This window comes from Nycticebus coucang, chromosome 13 (genome assembly GCF_027406575.1).
Source record: "Nycticebus coucang isolate mNycCou1 chromosome 13, mNycCou1.pri, whole genome shotgun sequence".
NCBI classification, from domain to species: Eukaryota; Metazoa; Chordata; class Mammalia; order Primates; family Lorisidae; genus Nycticebus; species Nycticebus coucang.
In genome coordinates this window covers 37230162-37246386 of record NC_069792.1, presented here as the reverse complement: position 1 = coordinate 37246386, position 16225 = coordinate 37230162, and the positions used below count along the sequence as shown (strand labels likewise).

Genomic DNA, 16225 nt, shown 5'->3' with positions numbered 1-16225 from the left:
TTACACCAGAAGTCTACTAAACCTTCAAAGAGGAACTAGTACCTATATTGCATGACCTATTCCAAAATATAGAGAAGGAAAAAATCCTTCCCAACATGTTCTATGAAGTAAATAATAAGAAAGGGCCCAACAAAAAAAAGAAACTAGAGGCCAAAATCATTAATGAATATCAATGCACAAATATTCAACAATATCCTAACGAACAGAATGAAGCAACACATTAAAAACGTTATACAACATGATCAAGTAAAATTTATACCAGGGATGCAAGATTGGTTCAACATACTTTAATCCATAAATGTAATTCACCACATAAATAAAATCAAAACAAAAACCATATAATTCTCTCAATTGATGCAGAAGAAGAATTTGACAATATCCAGAATCCTTTTCTGATACAAACTTTTAAGAAAATACACTTAGGTGGGACATTTCATAAACTGATAGACGTCATCTACAACAATATCACAGCCCACAGTCAATATCACACTGAATGGACTAAAACTGAAAGCATTACCACTCAGAACTAGAACTAGACAAGGATGGTCACTATCACCATTGTTTGACATAGTGCCTGAAGTTCTAGCCAATGCAATCAGGCAAGAGATAAAGATCAAGAGTTTTTAAATGCGGATGGAGGAGGTCAAACTCTTGCTCTTTGTAGATCACATGATCTTATATCAGAAAAACTCCAGAGACTCAATTGCAAAGCTCTTAGAAGTAATCAAAGAATATAGTAGCATCAGGGGATATAAGAATCAATGCCTATAAATCAGTAGCCTTCATATATGCCAGTAACAATCAAGCTGAGAATCAAATCATACACTATATATATCTAACAAACGATGGGAAAGACTTCTATAAAAAGAACTATGAAATCCTGAGAAAAGAAATAGCAAAAGACATTAACAAATGGAAGAACATACAATGCTTGTGGCTGGGAGAATCATTAAAATGTCCATACTACCCAAAGTAATATACAAATTGAATGCAATCCCTATCAAAACATTAATGTCATAATTTGAAGAACTTGAAAACATAGTACTTTGTTTCATATGGAACAGAAAAAAAATGAAATAGCCAATACAATTTTCAGAAATAATAACAAATCTGCCGGCATCACATTGCCAGACTTCAGGTTCTACTTCAAGATCAAAACAGCATGGTACTGGCACAAAAATAGAGATATATATCTATGGAATAGATTAAAGAACCTAGAGATGAACCCAGCCATATATAGCCATCTGATCTTTAATAAACCAAACAAAGACATGGACTAGGGAAAATTCCTATGTAATAAATGGTGCTGGAAGAACCGGTTAGCCACATGTAGAAGACTGAAACTGGACCCACACCTCTAACTATTGACAAAAATTGCCTCTCCCTAGATAAAATATTTAGATTTAATACACAAAATAATGAAAATTCTAGAAGACAGTGTGGGGAAAATGCTTGATAATATTGACCTGGGAAAAGAAGATCTCCTGACAACTGGAGCAACACCAAAAAATAAATTTAAAAAACGTGATTAAGCTAAAAAGCTTCTGCACTGCTAAGGTACCAGAACTAAAGCAAACAGAAAGCCTTCAGAATTTGAGAATATTTTTGCATGTTACAAATCTCACATAGGCCTGGTAATTAGAATCTATAGAGAACTCAAATTAGTCAACAAGAAAAGAGCAAACAACCCCACTTATAAGTGGGCAAAAGACTTGAACAGAAACTTCTGCAAAGTTGACAGACAAATGGCCAACAAACACAAGAAAAAATGTTCATCATTTAAATCATCAGAGAAACACAAATCATAACCACTCTGAGATACCATCTAACCCTGGTGAGATTAGCTCATATCACAAAGCACCAAATCTGCAGATGTTGGCATGGGTATGGAGAGAAGGGAACACATCTACAGTGCTGGTAAGGAGTGGCAAACTAATACAACCTTTATGGAAAGAACTATGGAGTATTAAAGAACTAAAAGTCGACCTTCCATTTGATTCTGCAATTTCATTACTATCTATCCAGAAGAATAAAAGTCGTTTTACCACAAAGACATTGGCACCAGATTGTTTATTGCAGCTCAAGTCACAATTGCCAAGTAGTGAGAGCAACCCAGATGCCTATGAATGGATTAACAAACTGTGGCATATGTATACCATGAAGTATTATTCAGCCATAAGAAAAAATGGAGACTTTACATCTTTTGTGTTTACCCAGATGGAGTTGATACTTTACTTCTTAGTAAAGTATCTCAATAATGGAGGGAAAAAAATCCATGTACTCAACACTAATATGAAACCAATGTATAAACAACTACATGCCCACATGAAAGACAAAACACAACTATAGCTTAGTAGTGTGGAGGGAAGAGGAGAAAAAGGGGAGAGAGGGAAAGAAAAGGGGGGAGGAGGGAGGGCAATTGGTGGGATATCACTTAATGTGCACAATGTGAGTGTGTTCAGCATGTCTCCCAGGTAAAGATTTCAACTACAACTAGAACTTTACCTTAGAATTGAAAACAATGTTACCCCCCAATTTGTACCCTTGTATTAATTTCAAATAAAAAGTTAATATGCAAAAATATTTAAATAAGGTCTTAAATATTCTACTATGCATGTGCTATTTATAAGGAATAAAAAAACACATGACAAAAATCTTTGCACTAACAAAACTCATTCAACAAGTGTTAATTTTTTGAACACACTAGGTTGAAGAAACAATATTTAAAATATTTAAGAACATGAAGGAAATATAAATCTCAAATTAAAACACAAAATATAAATACAACACAAGTTTGGAAGGAGATATAATAAATATAGATTAAACTCTTAATGGAGATTTCAAACTAGAAAATCATAAACAGTTCTCTGAGAAGAATGTGTGCAGAAGTACACAGAGGGTCCCAGTAAGTTATCCCAGCTTCTCATTGCAATGGTTATCCCACTAACCTAAGTTAGCATAAAAATCACATCCCCTTATCATAATTTAACAAATAGCAGCAACAACAGCAAAAAAACATGGGTCTTAATAAAAGAGTTTTAAATTTAACTACGTTAAAATTGGAATTTTGTGGGAAAATAACAACCTGTAACTGAAAGAAAATACTTCTTTTTTTAATTATTATTATTAAATCATAGCTGTGTACATTAATGCAACATGGGGCACCATACACTGGTTTTATACACCATTTGACATGTTTTCATCACACTGGTTAACATAGCCTTCCTGGCATTTTCTTAGTTATTGTGTTAAGACATTTATATTCTACATTTACTAAGTTTCACATGTACCCTTGGAAGATTCACCGTAGGTGTGATCCCACCAATCACCCTCTCTCCACCAATGCTCTCCCCTACCCTACCCTCCCTCTCCCCTTTTCCCATATTCTTAGGTTATAACTAGGTTAGCTTTCATATGAAAGCTATAAATTAGTTTCATAGTAAGGCTGAGTGAGTACCTTGGATACTTCTTTCTTACATTCTTGAGATACTTCACTAAGAATATGTTCCAGCTCCATCCATGTAAACATGAAAGAGGGAAAGTCTTCATCTTTATTTAAGGCTGCATAATATTCCATGTTGTATATATACCACAATTTATTAATCCATTCATGGGTCGATGGGCAATTGGGCTTTTTCCATGACCTGGCAATTATGAATTGGGCCGCAATAAACATTCTGGTACAAATATCTTTGTTATAATGTGATTTTTGGTCTTTTGGGTATATACCTGGTAGAGGAATTATAGGATTGAATGGCAGGTCTATTTTTAGATCTCTAAGTGTTCTGCAAACATCTTTCCAAAAGGAATATATTAATTTGCATTCCCACCAGCAGGGTAGAAGTGTTCCCTTTTCTCCACATCCACACCAACATCTCTGGTCTTAGGATTTTGTGATATGGGCTATCATACTGGAGTTAGATGATATCTCAAAGTAGTTTTGACTTGTATTTCTCTGATGATTAAGGATGATGAGCATTTTTTCATGTCTGTGGGCTGTGCGCCTGTCTTCTTCAGAGAAGTTTCTCTTCAACTCCCTTGCCCAGCCTGAGATGGGATCATTTGTTCTTTTCTTGCTAATACATTTGAGTTCTCTGTGGATTCTGGTTATTAAACCTTTGTCGGAGACATAACCTGCAAATATCTTCTCCCATTCTGAGGGCTGTCTGCTTGCTTTACTTACTGTGTTCTTGACTGTGCAGAAGCTTTTTAGTTTGATCAGGTCCCAGTAGTATATTTTTGAAGCTGCTTCAATTGCCCGGGGGCTTCTCCTCATAAAATATGCTCACAGACTGATTTCTTCAAGAGTTTTCCCTGCACTTTCTTCTATTATTTTTATAGTTTCATGTCTTAAGTTTAAATCTTTAATCCAGTGAGAGTCTGTCTTAGTTAATGGTGAAAGGTGTGGGTCCAGTTTCAGTGTTCTGCAGGTCACCAGCCAGTTCACCCAGCACCATTTGTTAAATAGGGAATCTTTTCCCCACTGAATGTTTTTATTGGCTTATCAAAGATCAAATAACAGTAAGTAGCTTGGTTCTCTGTTCTGTTCCATACATCTACCTCTCTGTTTTAAGAAAATACTTCTGTATGCATGTCTGTTAAAGGATTGGTATATGAAGTTTATAAAATACAAATGAACAACAAGGAAGTATATAACCCCAGAGAAAATGGACAGAAATTGTGAAAAGCTTAGGTTAATGTTCAGCATATACAGAATAATCCAGGCTCAATATCATTTACACCTATCTTCTTTTCAGATTGGCCTGATATCTGTTTACATTTGTTGTTGCCTTTCCTATACCAGTTGCTAAATGTTTAGAATATCAGAATTGAAAATATGTGTGACCAATAAACACATGAGAAAATAGGCAAAAAGGGAATTGCAAATCCCAGTCTTAATGAGGCTTTCCATAACCAAAGGAATGAAAACAATGAGTTTGACAGTACCAGGTGATAAAGAGAATACAGTCAGTAGGATCTTTTTTATAGATGGCTTATGTGAATTTAAATCCATAGAACATTTGGAAAACAATTTGAGATTTTCTTTTCAAGTTGAATACTTGCACTATATCCCACAGACCCTCTCTTCCACTGTTAGAGATATCCCCAAGAGAAATCCTTGCATGTGTGTAGTAGAAATAGGATCTTCCCTTTCGTTAGTGTTTTCTGACTTCAGGGAGTCTTTGTTTCCATCCTGTCTTTGAAAATACTTATCTCTTCAAGTCTACTTATCCCCTCAAACCCAAGCCAATAATGTAGATTGTGTAAAAATAACTTCTGCATTGAAACCTGTAACACAAAAGGAATGGAAGTACTTGGCTGCATAAGTAAACCAAAGTTAAAAAGAACATTGAGTGAAAAAGAAAATAAACATTAATTTCTAAATAATTTATGCCATTCAATAGTAGTAAGAATACATATGATATCATTTACAACATGCTCACTTTGTGTCTGACAACTGACAAAGCATTTTCTGTGATTAAGTTAGTTCATTTTCACTGCACATTATGTCCCAAAAGTTGCCTCTAAAGTTGTTATACATAGGGAAAATGGGAAACTGTAACTAAATATGCCTTAATTTAAAAAATATTCATTACAAAATTTTACAAATAGGTGGCCAACACTTAGAGAATATTTTGTAAATGATTTTTAAAGTGTGTAATGAATATTTTATAAATAAAGGTATGTTTAGCTACAATTTCCCATTTTCCCTATGTATGGTGACACCCTTATTTCCATAAAGTTTTGGCTATTATTATCCTTTTTTATAAACTAGAAAACTACGACATAGAAAAGTTAAGTTGCCCAAATTCCAAGAGCTTGGAAGTAGTCAAGTCAAGATTTTAATCCATTTGCTCTCTTTGCAGAATCCCCAAATATCGACAACTATATTAAGCCCTCCTCAAAGTCTATTTCCTTCTTTATCCTTTGCCCCTGGTAATTATTGTGCAAAACATGAACCAGTCCTTTAACATAGTTAAGAGTGAAATTGATAGTTTTATCAGTGCGAGCTAATGAATTTCCTATGTGAATTTGGCAGGAACATAAGAATCTGAGCCTGAGACAATGTCTGTAGTTCAGAATAGGCCTGGGGACAGCTGGGCATGTTGGGCACTTGTGACATTGAGAAATTAGGAAGGGTAACTGTGGGACCTGTATTTAGGTGATGATTCTTCCATGCACACAGACAATAAGGAATGGGAAGGCATCTGGGAGGATGTCAGGGTTGGCATCTCTGTGCCACTGTCCAAATTCAAAGCTGAAAGCTCAAGAGTATGATGCCCATTGAGCTCACTGGCACTGCTTTGGGTGCAAGACTTTTGGGAATTCTGGAATGTGCCATTGCAGAGGCAGGATGTGCTATGGAAAGTGCTTGCTAGCTTGGCTGTCTTCTGATTGTTGTCATCAGAGTCAAGTTTGGGGAAGGACAGGGATTGACATAGCTTACTGCAGGGATGGAGGGAGGGACACTTTGGAAGACAGCAACATCTTTTCACAGTCGCCCAACTGTTGTAAGCCATTGGGTTTATGAAGAGGCTTGAAGTCTAGGGTCTCCCATTCCAAGGATGCCTGAACTTCTTCATCCTCTAACATAGACCCAGAACCTCCTCTGGGTTAATTATTGTCCAATAACTGAGCCATAATGGGTCCAGTGGTTCCTACCAAAATGTTTCTCAGTTCTTCCTTCTCATCAATAGTTTTTAACTCCAGATTATCAAATAGTTCTTCTTCACACTCAAAGTCAGCAGGATTGAAATCTGCCTTTGTGTGGGGTGGGCTGAGAACTTTCTGTTTCGTGGCATTACTGCTGACCCGAATTGGGGTGAGTATGATGTTGTGGTATAAGCTGGCAAGGATGGGGTTAATAGGAGGTGGCATTGTGGCTCTACTGTGAGTCTTGGAAAAGCTCCTTTTGCTATCGTCCTCTGGGCCACTCTGTGAATTCACTTTAGGTCTTGCTTCCTCAATATTGCGCTCTGCTTCCCACTCAGCTTCTTGGATTTTCTTAATATCTTCAGCCCACTCCATGGTCTTCTTTTCTAAGGAGGAGTCATACTCTAACAACCTACAAACTATCAGGCAAGGAGAAGCCAATAGGTAGACCAACTTTAGCTTGTGTTTTGAATTTGTCTCCTATCTTAAATGAAACATCATCAAGCTAAATGAAAGTCCTATGATAATCTGCACCTTCTTAGAAGCCGTTTAAAACCTGAGCGCTAGTGCTGCCGCCGTCCCAAAAGCCGCAAGGTGCTGGCGCTGGCCAGCCTTCCAGGCTGGGTCCTGGCTGAGCTCCTGACGGCCCCAGGGAAAGGAAACGCCACCACCTCCAACTCTACCCGCTCTGGGCCAGGCCTTCTCCGTAACCCCCGCCACTACCTGAGCCACCATATTGTGCGCATTATCCTTTGGTTGGAAATACACGCTAGGTTCAGTAGGAGAGTTAGGCTTGATTTCTCAAGCATGCAAGATATAAGTCAATAATATGCTTCCATGGTGCTCTTCAGCTTTCAAAGCATTCAATTCATTTTACCCTGAATTTCCAAAAGAAAAGTGAAATAGTGATAGATGAGGAAATAGAGGGTCAGAGAGTTATGTAAAACACTCTAATCATTACTTCTGAGTTCAGTTCTAATTCTACATCTTCAAATTGCTGTTTTAATAGGAAACATTTTCATATTCTTATACTTCACTAAAGCTATTTTTTCATATTAAGAAGATTTATGATACTTATCCATACTCTCTTCTGCACCCATCAAAATATCCCCTTGATTTGGTCAGCATAAGTTGTGGGTGATTGCATTTTCCTTCTTCACATTAACCGTAAAATGAATTTGTTTTCAAGACATAATTCAGTGTCTTTACAAATTAAAACTACTTAATACAGACTATGACCCCAGGTAGCCTCTTATTGAGATAATGTACAAGATAGGAGAGTCAAGCTTGATGGAATTTATTCAGGAGGACCTCATTCCAGCAGGGCTCAAAGGCACAATTCAGACTTCACAGCATGTTACAAATTCATTGCATCTCCATGGTGAAAAGGGGAGGATAAAAAACATTAAGAATTATTTTGTTATTGTTGCTAGAGTTGCATGAAAATGCAGTCAACAGTAAAATGTAAGATGTTAAAAGAAATAGAAGATTATATTATAGTTTTTATATTGGTTTAACTCTGTTTAATTTAATTCAGTTTAATTCAGAAAATGTTGTATGATAACATAGCTCTTGAAATCCCACAAGATTAAACTAAGTAAAAAGAGACTGTATGAAAAGACATGGAACTGAAATAAAATAAAGCCAAAATGGGTTAAATATAATTTTGTTCAATAGTTTAATTACTATTAAAAAGAATCAATACCTAATTATTTATTTTAGTGCATTGAGAAAAATTTATTTTCAGGAAATAGATTTTAATTCAAGGGTTTAAAATATTTTAGAATCACCATAAATATTTTAAATACGCAATGCAACATTTTATTTGAAATTTGAATTATTCCATAAAAGTTATATGATGATCTGAAAGCAGTATACTAAATTTTTCTTGAATTCTTTTAAGTGTTTGTAAGTCCCCTTATTTCTAGACATTACTACAGAAACGCATTAATATTTTGCCTTTGTAGCACATTTTCAATACCATCCAGTCTTCTTAATGAATAGATGTGTTCTACTTTTTTGACATATCATTATAGACAGAAAGAGATTATGATAAAAAATATATTCAGATAAAGCATTTTATAGTTAATCTTCCTGTAAATACTATTTAATAAAAACAAAATAGTGATGATTTGGAATATAAAAAACTATTAATATACAGCAACACCTGTATAAATTGAACACAAGGTACTGTAACAAGATGGTTGATATATAGAGGTGGTCAACATAAAGAACTAGGCCAAAACGGTCTGTGAAGCTAGTGAATGATGCCCCATGATCATATCATGTACACAGCTATGATTTAATAAAAAAAAATAAAATAAAAAGAAGTAGGCCTACTGTATTGATACATACATGTGGTGCATGTCCAGTCTATGAAAATGAGGTCAACTTAAGGAAGTGATCAATGTAGGGAGGGGGTCAACTATGGAGGTTATACTGTATTTCTATAGTCTTATGTAAAAGGAATTCACAACAATACTATCCTTATGGTTTTTGATATTGGTAATAAGTCAAGTAAATACACATTACCATGTTGATTGCTAGAGATTTGTTGAGTCAAATATGATATATGTAGCATACAGTTTGTGAGATATCTGGGAATGTTTAATGTATGAGTTCAGATAAGGAGATGTAACAATGGAAGTAGGGCTCAGAGTAACGTAGCCATGAGCCAAAAATATGTAAGCAGCTTGAAAAGCTAAAGAAAATCAAGAGAAAAAAATTTTTTCCCTTGATCCTCTAGAAGGAATACAGCCCTGATGACCTATTTTAGACTTTTGACTATTCAATAATAAATTTGTACTGTTTTAAACTGCTGAGCGTGTGATAATTTGTTACAATAGTAATAGGATAGGAATACATCACCAATTCGGGGATAACCTGAAGTCATCACATACGTTTTATTAGTTTAGAAGACAGTCTGTAAGAATAAATTATTAATATGCTTTTAAAAGTAGACCTCTGATATATTTCCACTGTGAAATTTTATTAATAGTTATATTTAAACATCTCAGAATGTCTTCTAAATTGGTTCACTTTAAAAACTGTGTTTAACAAATTTAAATATAATATAGAATATGATTTTGTGCAGGCTTTTGGACAGAAAATAATGACCTTAACCATATGCTTCATAATCTGAATGCTGTGCCTTTAGACTCAAGGAAAGGCATATATGTAACAGCAGTTCTTTCGCCGAATTGAAGGTAATCATGTTCTCCTTTATATAAAATCGTGATTTGTTTCTCTTGATGTCATTGGTCAACTTTAATTATTAACCTTCAATAATCTTCCCATTTTTCCTTTCCCTGATTCCCACCAAACCCTTTGTCAACCAAGGAAGAATGCTGCTCAATCCTGTATTGCACAATGTGTGGCACGTAGAAATGGACACGAAATGATTGTCAGCCATCACATAACCAGGGAAACAATGTATGGTGTCCACTATGCTTCCCTCAGTAAAAGAGACTTCATAAAGAATAATCTGACTCAGAAACTAAACTTACAAAAAGATAAAATAGTGTCACTGGAAGACAAAAATAAAATCAGATGTGATGGAGAAGTTTACATGCTGTTGGCTAGACAATGGTACCCCGATACTTGGTCAAATGCTACTCTAGACTTTACTACAAAGGTATTTCTAGGTGAGATTAGCATTTAAATCAATGAATTTACAGTAAAGCAGATTACTCTCTGTAATATGTTGGGTCCTTATCAAATCAGTTGAAGACTTTAACAGAACAAATACTGATGCTCACTGAGGAAGAGAGAATTTTTCTAGATTACCTTTAGATTTCAGCTGAAATATCAGCCAGTTTTTACAATGAGCCAATTCCTTAAAATAAATCTATCCTTTTATATGTAGTATATAGATAGATAACATTTAAATGATAGAAAATTAATAGGTAAATGGGTTGATAGATGATCTATCATATACACACTTCATCGTATTGGTTCTATTTCTCTGAAGAACTTTAATGAACTAGGTATTCATAAAAGCAGGATTATTTAATAAAAATAGATACTGGGATTGGTGCCCACACCTCAGTTGTTATGGTGCCAGCCACATACACCAGGGCTGGCAGGTTTGAGCCCGGCCTGGGCCTGCTAAACAACAACGACAACTACAATAAAAAAGAAAAAATTAGTCAGGCCTTATGGCAAGTGCCTGTAGTCCCAGCTACTTGGAAGGTTGAGGGAAGAAAATGGTTTGAGCCCAAGAGTTTGACGTTGCTGTAAGCTGTGACACCATGGCACTCTACCAAGAGTGACATACTGAGATTCTTACTCAAAAAAATAAAGATGGATACTGACCTCTTGCTTTTCCTTTTCTACGCCAATTAAGAATTTTGCAATTCATGGGTGTTCTAGAAATTAGTGTTGTATTTACTTGCTGATAACATAGTGGCTGATCAAAAATATTTACTGGAATCACAAAATCTTGTACTCTTTTCTGTTATTAAAATTTTGAGTTCAAAAACATTCACATAGCATCCATAAGATGAGGGACTATATGTGACTTTCACACTTAATTGAGGTGGGCAGAGTTTCACTTCTTGAGCTACATCATGCTCTAGTTGTATTGGAAATACGATCAGCTTTTCTTCTGTGAAGCAGTAATTGATATGAAATTTATATATCTGCTGCCTTGTTTTATGTGAACTAAATGAAAGTTCCAGTGAGATATTTTACTATTTTCCTAGAATTGGTGACTAACTTCACAGCTGTGGAAAAAAAAAAAAATGACACCTAATAGTCACTTCTAGTTTGGGATTATTCTTCTTAGCTCTTTGTGCTAATCAACCTCCTGTGGTCACTTTTGTGGCTTTCTATCCCACTTCCACCATCTTACAAGTTAAAGACTAAGACTGATAATTTTATGGAACCTCTTCTGCAGAAGGTTTTGACCCTGCAAAGTGGGTCACAGAAATAAGGTATGTCCTGAAGGACAAGAAAGTTCTTGGCTTCCTACAGGAGAGAATTCAAGGACCAGCCTTTAGTTGGAAACCAACGCACCATTTATTAAACAAACAGTAAGCAGGCTGTACCACTGACAGAGTGGGCCCTGTACGTTGCTGGTAAACTCTATTCATGAATATCTATATTTATCTACTTATGGATATCTCCTAATTATATACTATATACTAAATGAGGGGCAGATTATTCATGAGATTCCTGGGGAAAGTGTGAATATTTCCAGGAATTGTGGGTTCCTCTCCTTTTAAAAACATGTAAGGTGACTTCTGTGTGTTGCCATTTGCTGTAAATTGTCCTGGCACTAGTGGGAGTGTTTCATAGCTTGCTATTGCATTATAGTTAGTGTGTAATAAGCTTCAACGTCGGGCTGGCCCTTTTCTCCTCCATCCAGATCTTAGCTGGTAGCAGTTGATTTTTCCATATCCTGTTAGTCCTGCCTACTTCCTATCTCACTTTTCTTCTAGATAATTTGATGGTAACATGCCTAAGATAAGTATATCTGACATTCAAAAGTAGCAATTTATCCAGGAAGACAGGATATATACACACAAATTATAATACATGGGTGTGTGTGTGTAAGAGTAAAGAGTTTAGGGAATATTAGACAGAGATAAGAATGCAGACTTCTGAGGCCTTCAAAATCTAAGGAAATATTTTTTGTTTAAGTTTATTAAAATTTTAAGAAAAGCAGTTATCTTCAGTAAAATTGTTTATTTCTGTTTAGCTCAAGTAAGCATAATTGCTTCAATGCTTTTGAATGACATGAAATAATTCTCTAAATTTGAGCAAGCTTTATACCCATGGGAATGTCCACTTGTCAATTACTCTTTTACAGTACTAGGATATGAGTTCCTCAAAGACTACACCAGGTTTTATTGTCTTTCTATCTATAGAATAAACTAAATGGTCTGGCCTTCAACTATATTATAGAGCCACTCCCTATTTACCAATAGTTTAAATAAATGACTTCCCAAATAACATTTTCATTAATTCTTCTATACCAAAAATACTAGTTCAGAGTGAAAAGAGGATATGAATTCATATAATTATCCCACTCTTTCCTGAAACAGAAATTCTAATAGAGAATTTTCAATGCAATTGAATAGGACAAGGTGTTTTCTTTCCTTTCAGACTACAAGAAGTTAAGAGAAAATTGAGCTAAAACTTAAGATCAAGGCAGCAAGTATTTTTGGCAAAAATATTCAAAATACCTTTTGTATTTGTGGAGGATTAATAGGAATGAAATGAATAGTTTAAGAAATATTTAGAAATTTAGAAGTTATTTATTTTTGGTTTGTTGGTGACCTGTTACCCATTTCTTTCCTTGATTTGATTCTATCAATTAACCAGAAGAAATCAACTGTTGTAATAAAAAAAAAAAAATCTCAGTAATTCTTAACTCCTTTTGAATACTATGAGGATGACTTTTATAGACATCTCTTTGAAAATATATCTTTACATTTAGGTTATTTTACTTTTCAGTTTTTAGGGGAAAGTTAGCCATAAATGCTTACCTTCAATGATTTATCTAATAACAAATACTTTCTCAATGCCAACTAAAAGGAAATGAGATATTATAGGCAAAAAAATGAAAAATATGAACTATAAAAGAAGTTTGGCATTTAATATGGTCTACTGTATGTATCCTTGTTAAACACAAAGATTTTTCAACAAGAATTATCTGTGTGTACAATCATGAAGATATTTATTAAAATGCTAAGAGAAAAACAAATATTTTTAAAATAATAATTTTTGAACTAATGAAACTTAACTATTAAACAAATGGATTTTCCGGGAAATTTTCCAGGCCCTATTATTGTATAACAAATTGCATCCCTAAGTTAATTTTATTGCTTAGTCAACAAATTCACATATATATGCATGTGTGTGTGTGTGTATGTGTATTCAAATTTAAAGGCCAATGTCTTAATCAATAATGGAAAAAGAAGAGTTTCTTTCTTTCTTTTATTTATTTATTTATTTTTTTTGAGACAGAGTCTCACTATATAACCCTCATTACAGTGCTGTGGCATCACAGCTCACAGCAACCTCAAACTCTTGGGCATAAGAGATTGTCTTGCCTCAGCATCCCAAGTAGCTGGGACTACAGGTGGTTGCCACAACATCTGGCTATTTTTTTTTTGTTGTTGTTGTTGTTGCCATTATTGTTTAGTGGCAACAATAAACAATATTGAACCCACCAGCCCTAGTACATGTGCCTGGCGCCCTAAACATTGAGCTATAGGCACCAAGCCAAAAAAGCAAGTATTTCTAGCAAGAACTTTATATCAAGATTTTTCATGCATGTTTATAATACAACCATACATTACATGTATGTGTCTACATACACATATACAGATATACATACACACATATTTAACAAAAAAGCTTAAGACTTCTTAAAAAGATTTCCTACTGAATAACTTGGAAGTTTATCACAGCCAATTATCTAGTTCTGGTGACATTAATTTCGTGATGAGAATCATGAAAGACTGATTGGTTGGTTGTCTTGCTAAATTTTATATTGTTTTGATTTTATTAGACTAAAACAGTTATAAAATTCTTTTTGGCATGAGAGTCCTCACTGATACAATGAAAGTACTAAAATATGCTAAGTGTAATTTCATATTGAGAAGTTATACACTATTGAAAGCCCATGTTAATAACTTCAAGGTAGCAGCAGGATCCAAACGTAGTATACTAATACACTACAAATTGATGATAAACTTAGGGGAAATGGGCCTTGTGTATAACTAAGTACATTCATCTTCGCATTAATTAATTGTAAAAATATCATTTATCTATGTATAGTATTAATTGATAATATCCAAAAGGAATCAAATACAGGGCTTTATAAATAATGGTGCATCCTTAATTTTGGATATTATTACTCTAATGTGTAGTAGTGAAGTAGATAAAAAACAAGAAATCACAGTAGAAAGAATGAGAAAATATGAAGTAAAGTAGAGGAGAGTAATAAAATTGAAAAAGTAAGGAATAACACAAGAAAGACTAACTAATACATTACTTTGGTATGTTTAATTTTAAATTTAGATTTGGGATTAATGGAGAAAATTTCTTATATTAAAGAGGGAAATGATTAAATGCTAGGAAACTTTATGGAAGAAAAGTTACTGTTTCTTCTTGGCTATATTAACTCAAAATAAATGGAAGCATTCAGTGAGAAAACTAACATATTATAACTACATTATATTAAAACTAGTATACTACATAGATTACTTATCTGTTCTTAATCCATTATATTAGTCTCATACCATAAAAGTAATCCTTCATCAGAAAGAATGAGAACAATAATAAATCTGGAACTAAAGCATACTTATTTCAAACTGCTCAACTATCTTTCGAAAATCTAATTAGCAGTAACTCATCTGGACTTCAGAAAATATCTTATGTTTAACAATGAAAAACGATCACTGTGAAGTTAAGTTACATATTTCTTTACAGCCACATCGTGTAAACATTCAAAAGCATGTCTTCAGTGTATCTTTACATGAGACTCTATGCAGCAGACACAAAAGGGAAGTAAAGGTATCAGCACCTTTCCTAGGGTGTTACAGGCAAGATAAGACTTGCTCCTCTGTCCTCCTTCTGTGATACATGTGCATAGATTCCGTACTCAGGGTATAATCAGCACGTAAAGCAAATAAACTACAACCAGAACACAGAAGCTGAAAAGGAAAGTATAGCACAAACACTTGGCTGAGGATAAATTTCATGGCCTGGGGACCCTATCTTGATGCTGGGAGTAAAAAGGCTTTTGAATAATTTTAATGATTTAACCAACTATTAACTACTAATTCCTACATTATCACATTGGGTGTTTGCCTTCAGGAGTTCTTGTCACCTCTTGGAACTGCAGCTTATTCCAGGTAAAGAAATGTCGGTACCTACTTGATTTGACTATCTGGAAGATTAAATAACATGGCATATTCTCAGCAGATAATACAATGTCTAATAAGTAACGAGACTGCCAGAATAAATTGCCTTTTCTAACCTTTCTTATACTAACTCAAGAAGTTCATACTTTCTCTTTCCATCTGTAATCAAATTTCCTCTCCCACCCACCTCATAATTCCAAATCTCCCATCGCCACTGCCATTAACAATGACAAGAAGGTCATATAGCCTCTAATCTCCATCACTGACCAAGCATGCAATTCCAAGGTTTGTGGAGATAGACACTTGGATTTAAACCCTGGGTATTTTGTTAGTATTTAATGTAGTCTGTAGTTTACATTTAATGTAGTTCTTTGGTATTGTATAGCTTATATAAAATATAATAATTTTATTGAATTCGTGTTCCTTTAAAGAAGATATGATAGAATATGCTTTATGGCTTGTTTGATTTTTTTGTGTAGGCTTTTTTTTTTTTTTTTTTGTAGAGACAGAGTCTCACTTTATGGCCCTCGGTGGAGTGCCGTGGCCTCACACAGCTCACAGCAACCTCCAACTCCTGGGCTTAAGCGATTCTCTTGCCTCAGCCTCCCGAGTAGCTGGGACTACAGGAGCCCGCCACAACGACCGGCTAGGCTTGTTTGATTTTTTTATAAGATAACATCAATTAAAGAGAAGCA

General features: G+C 34.6%; 1 pseudogene; it reads right to left on the bottom strand.

Annotated features, from left to right (window-relative positions):
• Positions 1-6001: 6001 nt before the first annotated feature.
• On the bottom strand, positions 6002-7390 carry LOC128563336 (ubiquitin-associated protein 1-like; annotated as a pseudogene).
• Between the last annotated feature and the right edge of the window lie 8835 nt (positions 7391-16225).